The sequence below is a fragment of the Doryrhamphus excisus genome, chromosome 9, assembly GCF_030265055.1.
Source record: "Doryrhamphus excisus isolate RoL2022-K1 chromosome 9, RoL_Dexc_1.0, whole genome shotgun sequence".
NCBI lineage: Eukaryota > Metazoa > Chordata > Actinopteri > Syngnathiformes > Syngnathidae > Doryrhamphus > Doryrhamphus excisus.
Window position 1 is genome coordinate 11,780,868 of NC_080474.1, and position 23,855 is coordinate 11,804,722.

The window sequence follows — 23,855 nt, forward strand, 5'->3', positions numbered from 1 at the left end:
AGATGTATTGTATATTTTTTCATGTTGTTATAATTCTGTAACCAACTTTCAGAATTCCACACGTTAACATGGGGAATACTATATAATATACCATTGGTTCACTGGATATGCAGTAATATTCTGAACCCATGCATAATCTAATGAGGTCCAATATGAGAGCAAAAAAGGTTGCCTTTTACAAAGATAATCGACGGTGAAGGATGATGATGCGTGCATGCGTGGGTTTTCTCCAAGTACTCAGGCTTCCTCCCACATTCCAAAAACATGCTAGGTTAATTGGCAACTCCAAATTGTCCATAGGTATGAATGTTGTTATGAAGGTTGTCTATATGTACCCTGTGATTGGCTGGCGACCAGTCCAGAGTGTACCTCGCCTCTCTCCCCAAAACAGCTGGGATAGGCTCCAGCACCCATGCAACCCTCGTAAGGACAAGCGGTAGAAAATGAATGAATAAATGAATTATTAAGCCTGCAATTTTTTTCATCCATTTGAGCATCTGTGTAATACTTGCTTTTATAGTTTATAGCTTTTATAGTCAGTATAGGTACTCCAGACCCCATTCACTGTGCAATATCTGATCAGCCTCCATGTGCAATATTAAGGGCTCTAAATGCAATATACTAAGTTCTATGTGAAGTATTTCCATAGTGCCTCATATCAACTCACTAGCAAGTTCTCAGTGTATAGACTGGTCATATATGTCATCTCGTTTCATATTATCTACATACTGTATTGTATATAGCTCTGGGAAAAACTGTTGATTTTGTTAATATTTGGTTTGTTTATATTTCTATATTGTGTATTTTGTACTGCTTAACTGATTCTGTACTCTTGCTGCTGTGCAATGCAAATTTCCCCACTGAGGGACGAATATAACTTATCTTATCTTATATTTTTCATGAACATTTACAGCTGTTTGTTAGATGCCAATAAAAACATAATTTGTGTAGTCATCCTGCCTTATTGGTTATTTCATACTCTTATCAAAAAGAGCCAATGTAGTTATTTTCTTGTTGGTTTCTGTTCTGCTACTCCACTGGGTCAGCCGTCCTCAGGACTGCCTGGTAATGGCGTCTGTTGTAGCATGACACAGCGCCTTTGGGAGTAGGCAAACTGAATATCACCGGAACCGGTAACACTATTTTGCAGCAGCGTCTCAGCGGCTGGCCAAGTCCTGGTCAACCGTGTGCTGTTGCAACATCTCTTCTAGCAATAGAACATGGGTGTGGATTTGTCGTCCTGTCATGAGCTCGGCTGGGCTTGCGCCGGTCGCAGAAATCAGTGTAGAGATAACATATTAAGGCTCAGCAGGGGCCAGGCTGTTTTAAAATACATTTGGCAGTTTGAAAGGCTGCGCCATTTGCCTGTGGGTAACAGTGACTAGAAGTGAAGTTGGAAAATCCACGGTCCTGAAACTCAGCCAATGTTCCAGGGGATACCCCATTGAAAAAGAAGTTTTAGTTTACCAATAACCTGACTGCTCATTATTGACGTGAGGGAAACAATTTCAAAGTGGATTGAAAAATAGATCACTACAACGAGGAAACTCTTTCCATTCACCTCACACAAGCAAACTTTTTATTGTTAAGTCCGCATTTATTGGAATTCTATTTGTCAGTCTACAACATAATATATAACCTTTTATTATCTAAGCTTGATTAAATCAACCAATTCATTATCAGGACTTCATTTAATGGCTGAAGCCTAATTACAAGTAACTGTACAAATAAAGTCTCCCAAATAAGTAAGCAGTTTGTCACATAAAGTACATTGTACTTCATTGAGACCAGAAACACCAGCAATTGTGAAGGTCAAGTGTCTGCGCACATGCTAATGGAGCTACAATAAACATCTCAACACAACTGAATCATGACAATAAATCCCCATGTCTCAGTGTAGGTCTAGTACATTTTTCCTCATCTGTTACTTCTCATCTTTTCCATGTTCACACTCCATTACTGCAAATGTGCTACACGCAATATTCTATCAATGTGTCCTCCACTCTTCTTCCTCATCCTTCACACCCTTCTATTTAATCAACAAGGGATATAACCTATCCGAGCAGAATGATGAGTGTTTTAGACTTACTGTGGTAGCTTTACAGATCATAGTCATCCTTGCAATGAGTAAAAATTACTACTTTGGAATTGGGCCTGTTTTGCTAGGATTTATTTGTCAAAATACTTATATCATTTTCAAACATTAGATTTATCTAATGAATGAATGTCCCCAGTGTTATCTGATCTAAAATGCTTAAGGTATGTTAGGTGAAAAGTCATCATTAAATTTTCATCAGCCGTCCTTGGTTGCAATTATTATTATTATTATTATTTTTTTTTTTACAAATAAGTGTTTGTTCTACTGGACCTACAGTCATCTTACTAGTTAAGTTAACATATTTTAATATTCCAATCTAGACACTTTGCTCAGTTTAATACAGGATTTACTTTACTGACTTTTATTGAAGAAAGTTTGCAAAAGTATTTACATTTTGTGATACACAAGCTTTTTAAATAGGTGATTTGATTACCAGCCTATTTCATTGATAGTTTCAAAGTGGCTGACCTATATGCTATCGTAATGTTTATAGCTCATATCAGTGAGGGGACTTCTTTGATTGAACACGGATAATGGACAAGACAGAAATGCATTGTAAAGCACTACCATGCTGGCTCGTAATTGCCTAATGACTTTAATTAAACTTCAGGCTCTTGTTCCTGACAAATCACACTGTCCCACAGGTCCCAGCTCTCCTATAAATGTTAGCCCACGTGACATTCTGCAGTCGTCAGCAGCCTCTTTTAAGGACTCAAATAGGAGCTCTTACTGGCATCCAAACACTGTACACAGAAACACAAGCATTGTCAGCCAAGATAATTTGTCAGTGTCTTTAGTACAAATTGTCCGCATGAAGTTGAAAAAACTGAATCAGAACTCATCCAAATAGTCACAAAAGGCATACTATCTCTCAAATTAATTGTCAGTTTATGGCAAATTGTCACTTCAGTATTGCCACTGGTAACAGTTTTCTACTGAGGTTGTGTTGTGTCCTGTATTACTATAACAAGGGCCTTTTGATGTGTATATTTTGCAACACTTTCAATATCATATGTGTATTGTGTATTTATATTTTTTCCATTACTAATTCAGATGAAACATGTTCTCTACAGCAGCCAAACAAGCCACAAAGGCAAAGCCATTAAATCACTATTATATACTGTAGCTTATGCTCAGCAGTCCCAATAGGGGCCTTTAGTGATACACAGGATTAGGACAAATATAATACTGACAAAAGACAAACATATATTCCACGTGTCACCAACTGTTTAGATCAAAAAAGTTCTTCAACAAAACTTACAAAAGTTTGTTTTCTTCTGACAACATCATCTGGTGATTACATTTTTTGTCAGAAATTATACTTTTACAAATATGTGTGCCATTTTTTCATTGGCATTTGTATTAATTTAACTTAGTGTGTATATATTTAGGTAGTTCAAGCTTGCATAAGCTGAGTGGCACCAATCAAAGCGGAGTGAAAGCGGGCTGAAATAAATTAAAACAGACTGTTTTGGAAATCCAAGGAAATCCAGCTGAAATAGGGGCAGATTCTTGAAGATCTGGAAAGCTTTCTGTGCTGGTTATTGTGTGTAGCTGCTCTATAGGAGTCCATAACACAATACAACGGGCCAAAAATAAGCATTATAATTAAGCAGTAGTTTTTTATTGGGTAAACATTTTTAGAAGACCAAAGCATGTCCTTAATGTGTGCCAGAATACCAATGTGTAAACTACATCAGGGTTCATCACCATGAATCCATGTAATGCAACTGCTTACATTATCACGTATAAAACATGACATCATATGTGGTGGACAAGATAGGATAATCATGCCTTGTCTTGTTGGCCTTTTCAGAGGCTGACACACTCTGAGCTGGGCGGAGCTACTTGACTCCTGTAGCTGTCCCTCATTAGCCAGCCCTTTTAATCACCTCAGTTGCAGCTAGTTAAAACTGGATTGTTTTCTAATCCAGCGCATCCAGTGCACCTTCATGCCACGTGTTTATATTGGACTGTTGCACTTAACCTTCAGTCATCTGCTTTCTGCCGATTTCATCCTGCACCAACCCTATCTGCGATTCTGCAGGGCATTAGGCTGTCCAGCTCTTGCAGCAGTTCCTTTTTGTTCATTATTATCTTTTGTTCCTGTTCGTAGCCATTTCTGTTGTATTATTAAAGAATCTGAAACTGTTTGAGCTGGCCTTGTCTCCGCATCCTGGGATCCATCCACTTTTTCTCAAACCAAGCATGACAGAAGTTGAAATGAATTGCAGCATCATTATTATTATTTCAGTTACATAAAATGAGTGCAAGGAAAGCCTTCTCCTGGGAGTAAAGACATTGATGCAGACAAAGAAAGAGTAAAGATAATAGGTTGTCCCAGTTGGGAATATAAAGTAGGGAGCTAGAATGATTCTGGAGGTGACGCTGTTAGCACGTAGAGATCAATATCCACTTTCCATTTGTTTTCACTGACAGCAGGATTGAGCAATGATTACATACATCAGTATTTGGATAAGATACATGCTGAGATGACGAAACGGCAAAGTAAAATATATTTTGAGCCCAAATTTCCCCACAGGAGAGGCGAAATCTGTATGGTAATAGCAGATGCTCACTAACAGATCAGCGGTGAAATTATTACATTCTTCTAATCTTCTCAGAAGTACCGCGGGACACTGGAAGAAAAGATTGTTTCTCAATGATTTTGTGGGGATCGTTTGAGATAGTGAGCGCAGGGCGTCACGGTGGCTTATCTCTGAAAGAGATGGAAAATGAAATACAAGATTTATTTGAGTGCAAGTGTTTCGTCTAAATGTTGACATTGTGCAAGCGCTGTGTCAGATGTCTTCATTTAACTCCGTGGCTCATCACATGTATTTGAGCGGATGTGGAAAACCTTGACCATTATACCATTGCTTGATTTCAGAGAGAAAATGCAATGACCTTTTCAAAACAAGAACAGAAAGATTCCCATGAAGAGAAAGAAACCGTTTACCTCACAATAATCTTTTTGACAAGACAATGTATTGTGAGGGCCAAACCATATTAGCTTCTTGTTAGTGGTCATGGTTGACTTCAGCTGTGTTTTTGGTAGCATAAAAAGATTGGATGGATTAATGAATGGGTGCATAAAAATACCTGTATCCAGCACTATATGCGGCCACATACTTCTCAAATATTCAGGCATAAGCCGGGGTATTCAGGCATATCTCTGCTGTAATGCGGTAGCCCGGGAATGCTTTTATATGAACCATCTTTGGGACTGGTAGAGGTGAAACTATTCACACCTTGTGCTTCATGGGAGGTAGGTCGTCATGGAGAATAATTCCATTGTTCTTTCCAATGGAGCATTACCATTTCACACTTTTAAACTGGATTGGTAGTGCAGTGCCTGTTTTATGTGCATACAGTATTTTACACGTATTATAATTTTAATATATCTTTGATATGGCAAGCTGCATTGTGGAGGAGTGGTTAGCATGTTGGCCACACTTTCAGGAGATCGGGAAGACGTGAGTTTGAATCTCCGCTTGGGCATCTCTGTGTGGAGTTTGCATGTTTTCCCCGTGTGTGTGTCAGCTTTCTTGTGGTTTTTTCACTGGTTTCCTCCCACATTCCACTCCAAATGGTCCATAAGAATGTAAATGAATGTAAAAGCCAAATGCTGTACCTTCTGTAGCATTTACTGTGCTCTTACTTTAGAGTGAAATTTTGCCCAATTTGTCAATATTTCATTCATTCATTTTCTAACGCTTTTTCCTCACGAGGGAGCCTGCTGGAGCCTATCCCAGCTGTCTTTGGGCGAGAGGCGGGGTACACCCTGGACTGGTCGCCAGCCAATCACAGGGCACATATAGACAAACAAGCACTCATATTCACACTCATATTCATACTTATAGACAATTTGGAGTCACCAATTAACCTAGCATGTTCATGCATGTCTAGCATGAACATGCAAACTCCACACAGAGATGGCCGAGGGTGGAATTGAACCCTGGTCTCCTAGCTGTGAGGCCTGCATGGTAACCACTCGTCCGCCGTGCAGCCCGTCAATATTTCATGTGAGCATTATTGTTGGGCAGCAGTGCCTTCATTATTTTCTGCATGGAATTCACCAGAGCTCTACAAATTGTTACTGGAATCCTCTTCCACTCCTCAATGATGACATCATAGAGCTTGTGCACTTCAGACAGGACAACCTCCCACATGCTTAATTGAATTCAGGTCTTGGTACATATTTGGTCACTTCATCACCTTCAATTTCCTCAGCAAGGCAAATGTCATCTAAAAGGTGTGTTGGTATCATGTTGGAAAACTGTCATGTGACCCAGTTTCTGACGTCTGAACTCTGACTTCAACAGTTATAATACAAATATACTAAGAATTGAAGCAAATATTCTTTCAGCCTTTGTGAGCTACTCAAAAAGTTAGAAAAAAATCATGTTCATGGCGTACGTACTATATACTGTACTTGTAGCTTCCCCATGGGACAAAAATGTGCTCCGAACTAACCGTATTGCTTATTTGTTTTGAAAACTGTGGTATAAAGTCATATTTGGAGTCCCTAGACAAGAAGCTGCCATCAATGTAATTTACGGCCAGTGACAGCTTGGCAATGCATGTAAACAACGAGCATGTACTTTTGACCATGAAAAGACACAAGCAGTGCTGTTTTAATGTCTATTCTCTGAGCTACGAGAAGCCTATGCAGAGACCTGTGTACACTATTTTTTAAGTGGTAAAAAGCTGATGATGTTATTGATTCAATGTGCTCTTATCTTACAGTGAAATTTTGCCCAACTTGTCAATATTTAATTCATTCATTCATTTTCTACCGCTTTTTCCTCACGAGGGAGCCTGCTGGAGCCTATCCCAGCTGTCTTCATCAGAGCTTCCTTATTATCAATATAGAATTTATTACAAACATCTTAAAATGAAAAAAAAAATGATTCAAATAAATCATTAGGGCCAAAAATGAGGCAGGTTTATTCATAGAGCACCATTCATACACAAGGCAATTCATGGTGCTTTACAGAAAAGAAAGGTCAAAACACTTCATCCATAAAAACATAGAATCATTCTAAAAATCACAAAAAATCTTTAAAACAAAGCAAAACAAAAAACAAAGAGTGCAGATAAAATACTTTCAGTTGCCATATGCACAGAAGTGTTTTCAGCCTGGATTTGAACACATTTCCTTTGCCTATCTAGTAAAATGTGAACTCATTTTAATTGGTCAACGGACAAAGGAAGGATGGCTCTGTCGTTCCTGTTATGGTTAAAACTTGAAGGGATATAAAGCACAATCGTTCTGCTCAACTGTGGTGAAGGGTTTTTTTTTTTCTGGGACCCTGGTGGCCTCCAAGAACAGATCAGTATGGAAGGCGTAAATGGGCATTTTCCATTCAGGTGCCATGGTGTTTCTGAAGAAGTGGATCATTACTGGTGCCCTGAGAAGAATGTACATTCATTGCCACTGCACACAGAGCCAAGTGACAGATATATGTGCAAACAGCTTGCTCTGAACGCTCTGGCAAACCAGACACACATTTGATGTGTGAAGTCATCCATCATCCTTAATCTGACAGATGGTTCAGGTTATTGATTTTAAGAGGGTGGTCATGAGGGACCACAGAAGTTCCTACTGCTAAACATTTGTAGGATCACTCACTAAGTGAAACTTCCCAAGGTGTATCTTGGCTTCTGTTACAACACAATTTAGAAGACTTCATGAAAAAATAAAAATTTCTCAATTTTTCTCAAATAGAGTATTTTTCGGACTATAAGGTGCACTTTTTTCACAGTTTGGCTGATCCTGGCTGGAGTTATATGTAAAAAATATACATGTATATAATTTAACATACATTTAATTGTTAATTCATACTGACTGACACAGTTGACAGCCTCAATATAGCGCTCAAGGCCATTGCCAACTATATACAGTATTGCTCCTGAGATCGAGAGCTCGGTGAATTTAGTTACCAGTGCAGTTGTCCCTTGCTACACCATGGTTCAAACATCTCTACATTCACTCCAGGTTTTTCAAATATTAATTAATTAATTCATGCTGTTTTGTGGTTAACTATGTCCCATTATTAGTAAGAAAAACAAGTCATATGTACTCTTCTGGTCACAAGGCATCAGTAATGTTATTTTGATGTGACGTTACCTTATATTACATCACCTTAACTTGCAGACATAATGAAAAAAGTTGTCCTCCCATTGTGTGTGAAAGTGGTACACTGACATCGTGCAACCCGGATGTCCTTACATGGGCATGCCCGATAGTGCACAGTGGCGGCAGTCTGCCTCCATGCGGCCCACCACCACAGCTTCAAATAATCCTATGGAAAACCCTGACAGGCTATGATTTATTTTCCAAAATGTACTTTGGAGTACCTTCCTCCCACCTGAGAGCAGGAATGCATGCATTAAGGTGCTGTTAACTTCTCCTGCTAATACCAAAAAACTCTAGAAATGAAAAATTTAACAGGTCTGCTCTGCCGGTATAGAGTGGAATGACGATTTTGTATGGTGTGTCCAGGGACATAATGAGAAGGACGGTGGTGTTGAGACCAAGGTTGCAAGTTGATGGCGGACTCCCTGCTGCATGATATTGCCTTCAGACTGTATATGAGCCGTGTTATGGAACTACTAAGAATAGTAGTATAGAAAAATAAACTTTCATTTGCTTGTCTTTCAAGCTATTTTAAATTTTACTCATATACAAATACTGGCTACGTTGTACACTCTTAGTCTGGGTTATTGTACTGCATATCATTCCGCAGAATCGAGTGCCTGACAATGATCTCATCGCTGAAGGTCATTTCAGCTTGTTGAGCAGCATTCTGCATCAGGAGTGGTGCTCCTCAGTGGCACAGAAAGTAATCACTGACTGCTCTGACAGTGTGGTTACAGTACTTGTTAGTACTTGTTGGTACTGCATTATATACATCAATACATCCATTTTCTGCCACTTATCCTCACAAGGGTTGTAAGCATGCTGGAGCTTATCCCAGCTGTCTTTGGGCGAGAGGCCGGGTACACCCTGGACTGGTCGCCAGCCAATCACAGGGCACATATAGACAAACAACCATTCACACTCACATTCATAAATATGGACAATTTGGAGTCGGCAATTAACCTAACATGTTAGAATGTTGGGTTTTGTTTCATTTTGGAATGTGGGAGGAAACTGGAGTACCCAGATTTAACTTTCAAAGCACTCATATGACTTGATGTGGTCCAACACTCATCCAGTAAATCCAGTATAAAGCCTGGCGATAATGGGCAGACCGAATCAAATGTAGTGTGCAAGATGTAGGGTCTCTAGTTCTTTAAAGAATGAAAACTCAGGAACATTTTGGAGAAAACGTTTACAAGAGTAATGTTTAATGTCTTTATCATTAAAAGTGCTAAAATAAAACCTCACAAATCATAGAAAGTTTGCCATAACGTGACTCTACTGTGAAGGCTCAAAAATGTTGAATTTTTTTTGTTGTATGACACTGTATGAAATCAATATTTACACGGAATTGTTAAATAGTTCAGGAATTCTCAGCAACAAGACGCCTGAGTTCAAACAGTTGCAGAAATAAAGAGCAATAAGTGAATCATTCACAATGGTTGAATCAAACCCGATCAAGAAGATGTTTTCTGTGCTCCAAAAGCAAGACCACTTATGAACCCAGGCATGAAGGAAAAATTCTTATTTGGGATGTTATTTGTTCACTTTTTAATTAACAAAAATAAACTATATAAGTATTGGATTTAATATCTGTCAAATTGCCAGTGATGGGAATAAGTCATTGACCTTTTCCAATCAGCTCTAAACATTTGTTTTCTAAAAAAAACATCAATAAAAAAGAGATACATTATGAACTTGATCTTAATGAAGTGTTTCGTCATCCATCTGTTGATTCACAAATTTGTTGACCCGAAGAACATTTACTTTTTACAGTGGCAGGTGGTAAACTGAGTAAACAGAACATTTCCATAGTGCTTTAGACCCAAAGCTTACAGTAAACTTGGCCATTTCCATACTGATGGCAGAAATGTGTTCTATTACTTTATTTAAACGTCACTTTAAATTGAAAACGGTCAGCTAATTTACATTTCATCTTATTACAGTGTGTTGTTAACAAGAGGAAAAGGCAACATGATGACTCACAAACTAATGTGTTTACCGTTCAGCAAATGCATGAACAGGATAATGTTTGACAATCAGGACTCAAAATGACACATTAATGCATTACAACAGATGGCACACACGCTGCCAACATGATCAAGTCTGTGTTTGTTCCCCTTCAGCAAAGGAAACACTGCAGTTTTTAATTGTACTCTTTTGGTGAACTGGTGAACCTGTTTTTAGCTGTCTCAAAAGTCGACCTTAGCTTATGATAATCAGGACTCACAGAGTTGTCTCTGGGATCTCAATCAAATGTATGCATGGTACTGAGGATATTAATAAAAAAGCTTAACACATTTGTTCATTAAAGTAGACATAACTGTTCTGAATTAAATTAGGTTTATAAGGTGTATTTATTGATTTTTGAAGAGCGAAACATGAGAAGGCCCAGCTGTTCTCAGCTGTTTGTTTATAGGATTTATAGGATTTACACAAAATGCGCAATAATTATTGAAACAAAAGTAGGCAGGTGCATAAATTTGGGCACCCTTGGTGTTTTATTAACTTCAATAACTTTAGCACTAATTATTGGAACACAAAATTTGTTTAATAAGCTCATTGACCCTTGACCTGCATACACAAGTGAAGCCAATCATGAGAAAGGGTATTTAACTGCATCTTTATCTGCAGAATAGCAACATGATATTATATATTGGTATGGTACATGGTATTATATTTATATAGTATATAGTAAATATACTTCTTCCATCTCTGCTACCGCCTGTAAAAACAACAGTTCAATGGAGGTATACCCATGGCTTCCCATTGGATGTGTGGGACACAAGTGTTGGTGCATTATTGGGCCAAAGCATAACTGTATGCACATTTAAGTATTTTCCACTCTTGTCCAGAGATACAGTCATTATTTTATTCTCCAGGGACACTTGCTAAAACATTCTATGCAAATTTTCATTCAAATTGCTAGGTAAAAGTGCTTTGTGTAACAGTCAGAGTGATAAGATGGGGCTTGGTGTTTCCATAATAGCTCTCACAAAATGCTCAACCATTGCTTTTCACTCCTTGCTCAACTGAAATATGCATTTATTCTACCGTTTTGGTTTTTAATTGCAATGCCACACTTCTAAAAGCCATTTGATACCATGCAATATCCAAAATGGCAGCTTGTATTATCAAGTGCAGATGTGAATTTACAGTGGACAAGAAATACAATCCAAATTACAAAAACTCCCAAACACTATCTAACAGAAAGGGTGGGTGCGTGGTCTCTAATGATAAAGGAACCTCTAAGGAACCTTGGCGTTCTATTTTTTCAGAATAGATAATTTAATTCCCACATAAACAGTGTGACAGTGTTTTTCAGTTGCAAAATATAATATAAAATATATATATATATATATATATATATAATATATATATATAAAATATATATATATATATATATATATATATATATATATATATATATATTTGTTTTAATTAAGCATAATTGAAACAAGGTTCCTAACCTGCTCAATGTGTAACATGCCTTGAAAAACGTCTATTATAAATTACAAATTATTATCTATTATAATGATGTAACGTAATAATTACGGTTGCAACAATACACAAACGTCACGATTTGGTTTGGTTTGATACATTTGTGTTATGGTTTGATGCTTATTTGATAGAAGACATGAATTCCCCTGCCTTTTTTTATTTGAATTGTTAAGTGAAACTACATGTGTCTCAATTTAAAAATAGAGTGTTGCCGCGACACAAAAAAAGCAACATGTAATAGTAAGAATGTAAAAATACGGTAATTATCTGATGGAGATCAACATGGTGCATTCTTAGCAGCAGGGTAAATATTAAAAGGATATAAATCCTTAATAAATTAAATCACTCTCTGGTGGCGCTACACCTCACACCCATCATCTGGGGTACATTCTCAGCACATATTACAATAAACAAAAAAAACAGGTCAACAGGAATAAAAGTACTACCCGGGTAGTGTGTGTGCTCCTTGTTTCCAGTTGTTTTAACATCAGCGGGTGATGTCGGTGTAAATGTGTTGTCATGTTTGCTGTAGTTCCACCAATGTAGTTTAGCATTGTGTGACACTTGTGACATACGGGTTTGTCATCAGGGTCATACTTGACATGAAATCCAAAGTGGCCCCAAACACGTCTCTGTGCTTGACAATGCAACCGAAGGCAGAGTCGTCGATTGCAGGTACACTAGGCTTTTATGGCATCAATTGTATTCAGCCCCTCGATTGCAGGGTCTCTGCATGGGAGCAATTCCAACCCTTCAATGCCTTTGAATTCAGCATCCCAAGTTCTTGTTTCATTGAAACAGAACAGCCAGTCCGGAGCATGTAATTAGTGTTTGTTTTAACTCTTGTGTACCCCGACTGGGGGTCTGCTGCCCACCCAGGTACCACCAGGAACAAATAATTGGACCTGCAGTATTACGAAACACACTGAGAGCTGTAATTATACATCAGGTTTAGCATTGCAGGATAAAATCCAAAAAAAGCTTATCCCAGTTGACTTAGGGCGTACTCACACCAGGCCATTTGTACCATGCTGGACTTGGGTATGATTCACCCTCCCTAACCCAAAAGGAGCGATCAGTCATTCTATGATTTGACTCCATTGTATGCAGCGTGCACAGCTTGCAATGACATGGTATATTTGATCAGTTTTCTTAAAATGCAACCACATTGGCAGATATCCCATTCACATTTGATTTTATCACACATATGACCAAGGCTCTATTCGGATATCTGATTGTATGTTTTTCTGTTCACACTGCCAAGACACATATCTGAACTGGGTCACATTCGAGAGAAAACTCTGAAGTGGGTCACTCGAACCATGCCATGTAAATCCAGCCTTAATATATATGGATGCTCTAATTTCTTCACAAGACTCTATGTATTTGTTTGAGTAAGCTCATTGTTCTATGCATGCGTAGTACAAAGGGGTGAAAATTATACCAAGAAAAATCCCCTTGCTATTATTTTTCTGAGAAATACTATTAAACCACACGGTGGACCCTTAAGTCAACCTGACTTTAAAGGGAAACAGCACTTTTTTTTAAAATTTGCAATCATTTACAATCCTTATGTGAAACATGATTAACTTTCTGTGCATTATAACACCAGAAAACAATATGAGCTAGCTAACAATCCATGTCATTGGGACACAACTATCTCAATAACTAAACCTCTAACAATGTTTTGTCATTTTATATACATGCTGTGATCATGCGTGAACAACTACATTACATTACATTACATGATAACATGTAATACTTGATGTCATTACCAGAACATCTTTTCTCGGCGCATTGATTTCCCAGAATCATTGATCGGAACTAACGCAACTTTCGCCAACCTGGTAGAGCATGTTGCTGTGTGCTCAGCAGATCAGGCTATAGTTGAAACACACACACAAAACAATTACTTACAATGTCCTTTCTCATTGGGATGCTGACTAGTGGAATAGCATCAATAGTATCTTTCAGCATCTTTCAGTATCTTTCTTGTGTTCCCCTTTGAGCTGGTAAAGTCAAAACAATCCTCATGTTTAAAAAAAAAAACACTCAGAAGCATCTTGCTGAGTCTTCACAGGGATGTTGTGGGGTCTAAGTTGAGAGCTGGTATCCTTCAGTCTGCGTTGACTTTTCAAAACTAACAACACAGTCCCAGCATCATTAGGTAGCTTTATTAGGGAGTAGCTTGAGGCATTGGCACAACACCCATAGCGAGCCATTGTTATTCCGACAAAAATATAGTACTCCACGATAGCTGCGACAATAACAATATTGCTGTGGCTCTCTTAATATGCAGGTGAGTTATGAAAATGGAAAACTGTTTTTTGTTAGGACAAAGTACCTGTTAGTGTCAATCCAAGTCAAGTTTATTTATATAGTCCTTAATCACAAAAGAGCCTAAAAAAGGGATTTACAAGCTGGCATAATAGACGTCAATAGACAACGTTTCCTGATCTGAACCCCCATCTGGGCAAGAACCCATTTGGGAAAAAAAAAACCTTGAGAAGGCACGGTAGAAGTACCTAAAACCGGAGTACCCAGGGGAAACCCACACGCGCACAGGGAGAACATGCCAAAATCTCCAAGTGGAGATTCTAAACCAGGTCTTCCCGATCTACTGACTGTGTGGCCTACATGCTAATCACTCTCCCACTGTGCAAGCTATTGATAATATAGTAACTATAAAATACTACCAATAACCAGTCATTAATGATATGTTATTTCTAGGGGTGCCCCGAGCGATCGGCCACAGAACGGTATTGGCCGATATCAGTGAAAAGGAACGATATTGACATTGGCCGATACTTCAGCTGATCAGCGCTGTTCCTGCTGCAACATTTAGAACAAATATGTCAGCCATGTGTGGGATTTCCTTTTTTTGTGAGAATTACAAAAAAAGTTTTGCACCCTGGAAGGGTGTGTGTGGTGAGTAAGAGGGTTGCGGCTATAAAGCTATAAAGCTATAAAGCTTTGGTTCCAATCCTTTGTATTTGCGAGTGTGGGCAAAATTTGGGGATGAGTACCGCCTCAGTATGGATTTGGGAGCATACAGACTCTATGTAGAAGGAGGAGCTTTCCTTTTCTGGATGATGTGTTACGCACAACGAGTGTAACGTGTGAGCGTTTGCGCTGCGCTGTGATATCTGATATCACATGATCTCCTCTACGGGCACAGAAGGAGTGGGCTGCATCTGCGCTTCATAAGACAGCACATACGGTTGGAGCGACCAAGCAGCGGTGAATAAACCTGCTTTTCATTCAGGCTTTCAGTTAGTGATGTGAGAAGACTAGAAATAAATGCATTGTAAAATACAAAACGTGAACACCAGCATTTTGTTCATGTTCTGGTAAAACAAGCATATTGACATTGTTTGCCGAGTGGTTAGCGCGCAGGCCACGCAACTAGGAGACCTAGGTTCGATTCCCTGCTCGGGCATCTCAGTGTGGAGTTTGAATGTTATCCCTGTGGGTTTTCTCCGCGTATTCCAGTTTCCTCCCACATTCCAAAAACATGTTAGATTAATTGGTGACTCCAAATTGTCAATAGGTGTGAGTGTGAATGGTTGTTTGTCTATATGTGCCCTGTGATTGGCTGGCGACCAGTCCAGGGTGTACCCCGCCTCTTGCCCGAAGACAGCTGGGATAGGCTTCAGCATGCCCGCGAGGATAAGAGGTATAGAAAATGGATGGGTGGATGGAGGGCTTTGTTTGGCTTGAAATAAGATATGAAAATTAATTCCAAAAATGAGTAGCTCTTGGCCATTTCACAAGAAAAAAAAAACGTATTGACCCCTAATAAAGCTGGTAGAACATTTAAACATTTACACTGCTTGCATGTGATTGGTATCGGACGATTTCACTCATGGATCGTATCCTCAGCATAAAATCCTGATTGGAACATCCATAGACTTATTACATTTTATTAGTATTATTATCCATCCATCCATTTTCTATACCGCTTGACCTAATTAGAGTGACAGGCATGGGAGGGCCTATGTCAGCTGTCGTAGCCAAGAGGCAGGGTACACCCTTGGGATATTATTATGGTTAGCGTAATTGAAGTTTATTTGAATAATTAATTTTACTTGTATTCGTATCAGATAGATAGGCCCGGACAGTGGACAAGTGGTTAGCATGTTGGCCACACAATTAGGAGATCTGGAAGATGTGGGTATAAATCAGCTGGGATAGGCTCCAGCATAGCCCCACGGTCCTAGTGAAGATTAAGCTGTATCGAAAAGGAATTAATAATACCTTGATAGGCGAGTAGATTGACTGGGTTTTATTTTTAAGTGAAAGTAAAAAAAACTCACACCAACTCTTAGCTGAAGTGGACCAAATGTGAAAGCTTAACTTCCCCAGTTGCGATAAAATACAAATGCAGGGAACAATTTGAAAACACTCATCTCATGTCGCCTATGCACCACGGTCCACAAGGTGAGAAAAGATACACTGAGTGAGGGCCATCATTGACATACAACAATGCAGGCCAGGAAATGCATACTCTCCCATATGAATCTCACAAACAACATGTCTGAATGTCAGTCTGGCTCAAATTGTTTTATGTTTTCACTCAATAAAACCCAAAGAAAAATAAATCCTCTGGGGCTGTGTGGAAAAGAATATACTGGTGTCATATCCATTGAAGTGCTGCCTGTGTTTAATGCTTTTCAATCTGGTTTCTTGAAAATTGCTTTTTTCTAATTGAGTTTGGCTCTCAGGCACTGGGAGGCTTCTATGGGAGGAGGAAAGTGTTTCTTTACTGCCATCTCTTGGTACTGAGGGAAAGTGACGTTAAGTCCACAATATCTGAGCTCTGCTCTGTATGTATATTCTTAATAGGAGAGTCAAATCAGCCACACAGTTATGTCGTTATGACAATTCTTAAAACTATTTCTGTGCATTTAGACACAGACAGACTGGAGAAGTGAATTATCTACAACAGTCGTTGGTTCAAACATTTGATCCCCAGCTCTGTGCCCCCCTACTACACTTGAAAGAGGAAAAGAACAGCATGTTCGCCACTCCCCTCTTCTCAGAAGGGATAGTAGTCCTTTTTATAGATGGTATAAAAGATGGTATTATTGAACATATGAAAGGATCTGCTCCTTTGAAATGGACAGTGATGGAGACATCCTCATTTCAGTAAGCATCACTGTCTTTCCTTACAACACCCCTTAGTGTGCAGCACAAACATGGATAAATATAATGGTCACATATTGTTTCCTTCTGGTGCTCTAGCATGAACAACAGACATCATCAGTACAGGTTCATGCCATTTCACCACGCAGATCTGGTTTGTAACGCAGATTTGTAACATGCTGATGTATCTGGTCCGGTCCTTTTCATTTCCTTCTCAGTTGTTTGCTTCTGCACTGCTGCAGGGATGCGTTCCTTTATAACTGTATCAGTCACATACAAATACTTCTTCATTATGTGTTCCACCTTGCACTAGGGAAAGGACAGGAAGCAGAACTGGACGTAGCAGAGATGAGGATGCTGAGGTTCACAGTGGGAGTGACCATGGGATCAGGAACGAGTACATCAGAGGGACATTACATGTTAGAGGCCTTGGAGATGAATTCAGAGAGGCCAGACTGAGATGGTTCGGACATGTCCAGAGGAGAGATAGTGAATATATTGGTAGAAGGATGCTGCGTTTAGAGCTGCCAGGTAGGAGGCGTAGAGGAAGACCAAAGAGGAGGTTTATGGATGTAGTGAAGGAGGACATGAGGGTAGTTGGTGTGAAGACAAGGTTGGATGGAGGAGATTGATTTGCTGTGGCAACCCCTGAAGGGAAAAGCCCAAAGAGAAAGAAGAAGATGTGTTCCACTTTGAATGCGTTTGAAGAGCTGGTCCCAATAAACTTTTGACAGATTCACTTAAGCGTTAATCTGAGCTCCTGTCTAACCAATGTTCTTCCTTCATATATCGTCCTTCTTTAACAATATTTGCACAATCTAATAACATTCAGCTCATCCTGAAAGTGGTAACATAAAGAAGTCACATGCTTTCATATCATCCTCACCACACCGCCGAGTGTATTGTTAGTTTTTCAGGCCTCTATATCATCAGTGGATTTTTTTTCTCAAAAGAAAATCTAATTAGTTTGAACATTTGCGTTTTCATTGCAGGGAGGCTAGATAATTCTGCATTTCTAAGCCATTCAACAAAATGTTTTTCCCTTTGGCAAATTGAACTTCTTGTACCTGTACATCAAAACTGAGCTGTCATCTCAGACAAAGAATTCACACAAAGAAGAAAAAATGTTTCCTTCAACTTGGCACAACAGAACAGATGTGTCCTCGGGTGCATAAAAAAACAAATGTCACTGGGCAGGTTGACGACATCAATCAAAACAAAGTTTCGGCTATAATCTCTGGCCATCTGGCGACTCGTAGTTTTTCAGTATGAAATAAAGTTTTCTCTCAAACATGAGAATGGAAACAATCCGCCTGTGGGCAAAAATACCTTACCTTTTAAAAGTAGAACTGACTTTATTTGGAAGGACAGGAAGTTCAGCTCGGCCCTGGGATGTAAGGGCCTTCAACAGTCGGCTGGAAATTACAATTTCTGTTATGTAAGTTAGTAAAACTAAAGTTACTTGTGTAATTTGTTTGGTTGGGCAAGCAATGATTTGGGCTGCTTTCTGTTTCTTCAACCTCTTTATGAAGATATCGATTATGACCCAAATAGCCGGAAATCATAGGTGATGGAAAGCTTGCATGATCTTGCAGGAGTGCTTCTCAACAGTATACTTTCAATTATCTCAACACAGTTTTATTAATCTATTTTGAATGTATGCAGAATGCTGGGGCCAGCAACTCATACAGTGGTTCAAACAGATAAATACCAGTAAGTAACTATGATTAGTTTCTCAAAACTATTTCAAATAAATATTTTTGTCCCGTGGGGGACATAACAAACTATAATTGAAATCCACTGTTTTCCATGACATGAATATGACATTCAGACTCAGACTCAGTACATATAGCTCAAAACCAAACAGCACACAATATGTTTAACATCAAGCAGAGGAGAGCTGGGGATAGTCACATCACTGCAATTACTTTGGGCGACATTCCCAGATTGAGACAGCCACAGAAAAAAAAAACAGCAGCAAAGGTGGAGTTAGAGGCAGAGCTAAAGGATACAGCGTACACTTGCATGACCATCAACCATAACATATGATGTCTTGCTTATGCACTCAGACTGAGTGATATCATCACACTGAGGCATGACATATTGAATTCTGGTTATGAACAAATATGACAAAACTCAAACATCACTCATTTTCTGACAGTTGAGTAAAGGTGGCTACTGTGATAGCATGCCAGATATGCGTGGCATTCTGCCATATTGCACCTTTGAGTGTGTTTAAGGGTTGTTAGAGCTGTTACTTTAGCACTGCAGAGACATCCATACATTTTCTATGGATGGTGGGTATGCCGGGGACTATCCCAGCTGACTTGGGGCAAGAGGCGGGGTACACCCTGGACTGGTTGTACCAACCGCAGGGCACATATAGACAACAACCATTCACACTCACATGAAACCTGAGTACCCGGAGAAAACCCACGCACGCACAGGGAGAACATGCAAACTTCTCACATTTGAATCCAGGTCTTCCCGATCTCCTGACTGTGTGGCCAACGTGCTAACCACTCGTACACCGTTCGGCCATTGTACATGTACATGATTTTTTTCCCAGAACGGGCACTGAAGGGACAAGTGTGTTTGTTGGAATTTCAGCTAAAACTGTTGGTTTTCACAAATATACAGTACATGACAGCATTGAGATGCGGCCAGAGGTTCACATACACTCATTACGGCCAAATGCCATATTTATTGATTGTTTTATTTTTTGATTTGCCTGCTGGGTGGATGTATGCGAACTGCACAGTCATCATTCTCTTTTTTAATCTCACTGTGTTATTTTCAGATCCAAGCTATGCACCTGTAACGATTTCTTTCTCCTGAAAAGAAGAACATGTACCTTCTTTGACAAGGTTCTCATTAAAGAGGCTGCTGGGAGTGGTTGCAGACACATTGCCCCTGGCCAGCAGAATTTCAGCTTGTTACACTCCTACTTTGGGAAGGCCTTACAAAACAGCAGCAGCTGCCAATTTGCGCATGAGACAGTGAATTTAATACAGTATTAATAACTTTAGAAGTTATGGGTGTTAAATTTGCAGCCACTAACTTTTTTGATATTGTCCTTATCTTATTCTCATAGTTTGTAATGCTTAAAAGAATTAAGTACTTTTTTTACACACCACAGACACAGAAACAGAATTTTTAATTGTACAAACACACGATTATATGCTTGTATGGTCTGTGTGTGAAGAAACAGAAGTCATGAAAATATGTATTTATTGTATTGTTTTGGTGTGCTGCATTATCAACTTTGATAATAAAACATATTCAAAGCATAAGTGGAATATGCTTCCCCAGTTTTATCACGTAGACAGCAACATTTTGGAACAGTCAGCAAATGTTTGTGCGATCTACATGTATAACACACGAGGGCGGTGTTGTGCAATGATGTAACAGTATGGGGAGTGACGTCATCACTTACATGTTGCATTGCTATTCATCGCGGAAATCGTGGAACTAATTCTGGGAAAGTTCCTTTAAATGTTTTCTTTCATTCAAAAAGTTCATTACAGTATTTTTGCAATACTGTGTACTCTTAATGTACGTTGTGGCTGCTGAAAAACAACAATTTGTATCTCCTGTGACATAAATCAAATCCAAGTGAAACACAAAGGTTGTATCCAAATCTCCAATAACACGTGAAGGCAACACTACCCCCACCTCCATTGCACGCCGGAGGTGATTAGAGAACGCTCAACTATCCTAGAGACGCAGCTTTGGACACTCCCTGCGGCCGGAGGACCCTGAGCTCTAAGTCCATCCAGAGCTCCATTGAAAGTGCACCTAGAGCCACGTCCATGCTCCTATATTACTACACGCGCTAGTTCGCAGAGCGGGGAAGGACTTGGAGCCACTCGGACGTGGGGAATCCTCTTCAGAGTTGTACTTTTTGTCCGAAGATTGGATTTTGGAAGAGAGGAAGCAACTGTTGAGTTTCGGAGGTGAGTTCGGCATCTAGAGTGGTTTAAATCTGTAGCAACCACTAGCGCGGTTATTGTTTGTTTTGGTTGATTCAAGTGTGAATTAAGCTTCGAATCCCCTCCCAACTCATTCATTCGTCTTCACTTCACCGTCGAGGGAGCTTAGTATCCATTGTGATTTCTTTTGACTATAGGTGGATAACTTGATAGACTTTGTCAGAGTAGGCACATTTTTGCAAGCTTGCTTGGCTCGTGTTTCTCGAGTGTGGATTTAATTGACTGCATCTAGGATCTTGTATGTAATGCCCTTCTAGTCAAGATTTCATTATTTATTATTACTTTTACGTCAAAACATGAACGGACCCGGGAGTCGACCCAGGACCGTTTGAAAGTAAAAAATAGTATAAATAAATAAAGTCAACAACTATTCAATATTTTGTTGTTGAAACAAGTCCCTGTGTTACGTTGAGATAATAACAATGCATCTTAGTGAGTTACCCACAGTGACCTACGGTGTAAGACTTCCTTTGTTGGCTTGCTGGAGTAAATCAATACTCGTGCAATGTGTGTAATAAAAGTTTTGATAAACTTCCACTCTTATTAGTCCAGTTTCCTCTGTGCATCGGTATTGAAGACCTTTGCACTAGAAGTTGTTTGAACAGGTAAATGAAATGAGTGTCAATTGTGTATACTCTGCATGTTAATCATAAATGGAAAACCTGACAAATCATTTGGATTGTGTTTAGTCCAAACACCAACTACAGTAGGTCATGGGTTGATAAACATGAATTGTGTTTCATTAACAATACTCCTCCTGAGTCAACACTGACATTTTACAAGGAGTTACAGGAGATCTGATAAGATCTGATGGTTATTGGGGTTATTTAAGTTTATTTTAGTGTAGAAGAAAATCAATTGTGAGTTTTCTGTTCAAACAATGATGTAAGACAGGGGTCACCAATGTGGAGCCTGCGTGCAGCAGAGTTGTAGATACCAATATTTTGTTATTGTTCTGTTAAAACAAGCATATTCTATTTGCTTGGGTTGAAATAAATGAGTAGCTCTTGGTCATTTTAACTTTGTAAATGTAGGGCTCACAAGAACAAACACTGGGAAAAAAACACCACACATGCAAGATAATTGTGAGATGTGTGCAGTTGTATATCATTGTCTTGACTACAGCTGCAGCAATTAATCGATGATTAAGCCATTAATCACACATATCAACTTTGCCTTAGTTATTGAAATGTTTGCCTCTTTTCTGATAAGCTGCAGACCACACAACTAAGTGTTGATGTTTGGTTCACATTGAAGGCCCAAATTGATTAGTCGGTTAATCAAAACCACAAACCTCAGATTAATCGACTTGGAAAATGATTATTTGCAGCCATAGTTCTGACAAATCATTAATTCTGTTTCTGATACCTGTATTCTGGTGGGTGTTTTAAGTTTATTGTGCTTCATAAATGTGTGTTTCATCACCACCCACTAGGCGGTCACGGTCAAAGGTGGTGTATGTAGAAGGACCAAAGTCTCTCAGCTGGGTTATGGTAAATAGTGTTTGTACTTCCTTTGCCTACTGGTGTAGCTTAGTGTGGTGAGATGTACAGTGTATCTGATGCTGGCAATGCTCATGTGCTGCTCCAAAGACATTTGATATTGTCTGTACACTGGCAGTGGAAATCATACGTATCTGACTATTTTTTCCAACACATCAGCTTTGTAAAGCAGAGGCAACAGATATTATGTGTTTGTTACAATCTCAATATATATTTTTAAAGCATTCAACTTTCCGAACATAACTCGACCCCCTCGATGCTTGCTTCAGTGATAGTGTTGTCCATTTAAATTTGACAGCTGCTTCCTCTATTCACAGATGAAACCAAGCCAGACCTAGTCATTGACCGCTGTGCTGATCCTGCTAATGCAAAGCAGTCTGGTGAACATTTGAGTGTATTCATGCGCTCACACTCTGGGATAGTGCAAACTTTGCACGATGCTGTGGTTTAGCTCTTTAACAGCTGATGTGAATTGTGATTTGGACCATTGTGGACCTATGGCTGTTGATAGGAGAATCCTATTTCATTGAAGTAGTTTTTAAAGAAGACTTGATGCTTATAGTATGAGTTGTAAATAATAGTCAATGCAACCTGTTAGTCAGAGCATTCTCTTACAAGATAAATACAGCACACCTGGTACACTCTAATGCAGGGGTCTCAAACACACGGCCCGCGGGCCAAATGTGGCCCGTAGGACACTAGTTTGAGGCCCCCGCCTTGATATGAAAGTTTAATGTTAGTGCAGCCCGCGCAAGTTTGATATGGATGCTCTATGGTATCATGTACCCAGAAAAAAATATTACGTTTGATTAATGTTCATGTTAAAGGTTAAATAACTGTTAATAGTTATCCTCCCTCTCCGTGTGGAAGTGGTACGTTTTTGGCTATTTAAGTTTAAAGGAAATAACTTGAAGGCTACCGTTTAGGTCGCTAGCTCTCTAGTTTGCGAGTTAGCATGTGTCTCAAGACCCTGCAGTTGCGCAATATGTTGTAAATAAAAAGAGAATAAATGTGACTATAGTCGTGTTTTGTCATGTCTACAGGGCTATAATAATGCTTTGTTAATTTTAATCTGAAAAAAATAATTTGTCTACCCACCAACTATATGTGGTTTATTAAGTTTTTATTATTTGGTGTTTTTTTGTTTATTTATTTTTTATCTTATTTTGTGTAGAAAAATAAAAATTAAGATATTTGAGAACAGTGGAATGTTTTATCAGAGCTTTTCCTGTAGAAAATCGGAACAAAAGCAAAGTTTATTCATTTTTCTGTTTTTAATAAATGCGTTTTTTTTGGAAAACCTGATGTGGCCCAGCCTCGCCCAGACTCTTGCTCCAGTGGCCCCCAAGTAAATTGACTTTGAGACCCCTGCTCTAATGGGTTGTTTTTGCGCTGAATACAAAACAGAAAAATTAAGCACACTATCAAAAACAAGCATATCGTTCATATCGATATAGACTGGATTTGAT

The 23,855-nt window shown here is 39.1% G+C and overlaps 1 protein-coding gene across 6 annotated transcripts in view; it reads left to right on the top strand.

Annotated features, from left to right (window-relative positions):
- Window positions 1-20,572: 20,572 nt before the first annotated feature.
- Window positions 20,573-23,855, top strand: part of myo1b (myosin IB) — a 56,145-nt gene continuing 52,862 nt past the window's right edge. For 4 of the 6 annotated variants that reach the window (XM_058082231.1, XM_058082234.1, XM_058082233.1 and 1 more), the window contains exon 1: window positions 20,574-20,848. The gene's annotated coding sequence lies outside the window, so the exon portion shown is untranslated. Of the gene's footprint in view, window positions 20,849-23,855 lie in introns of all 6 variants that reach the window. The other 2 variants (XM_058082230.1, XM_058082232.1) reach the window with 1 other exon arrangement.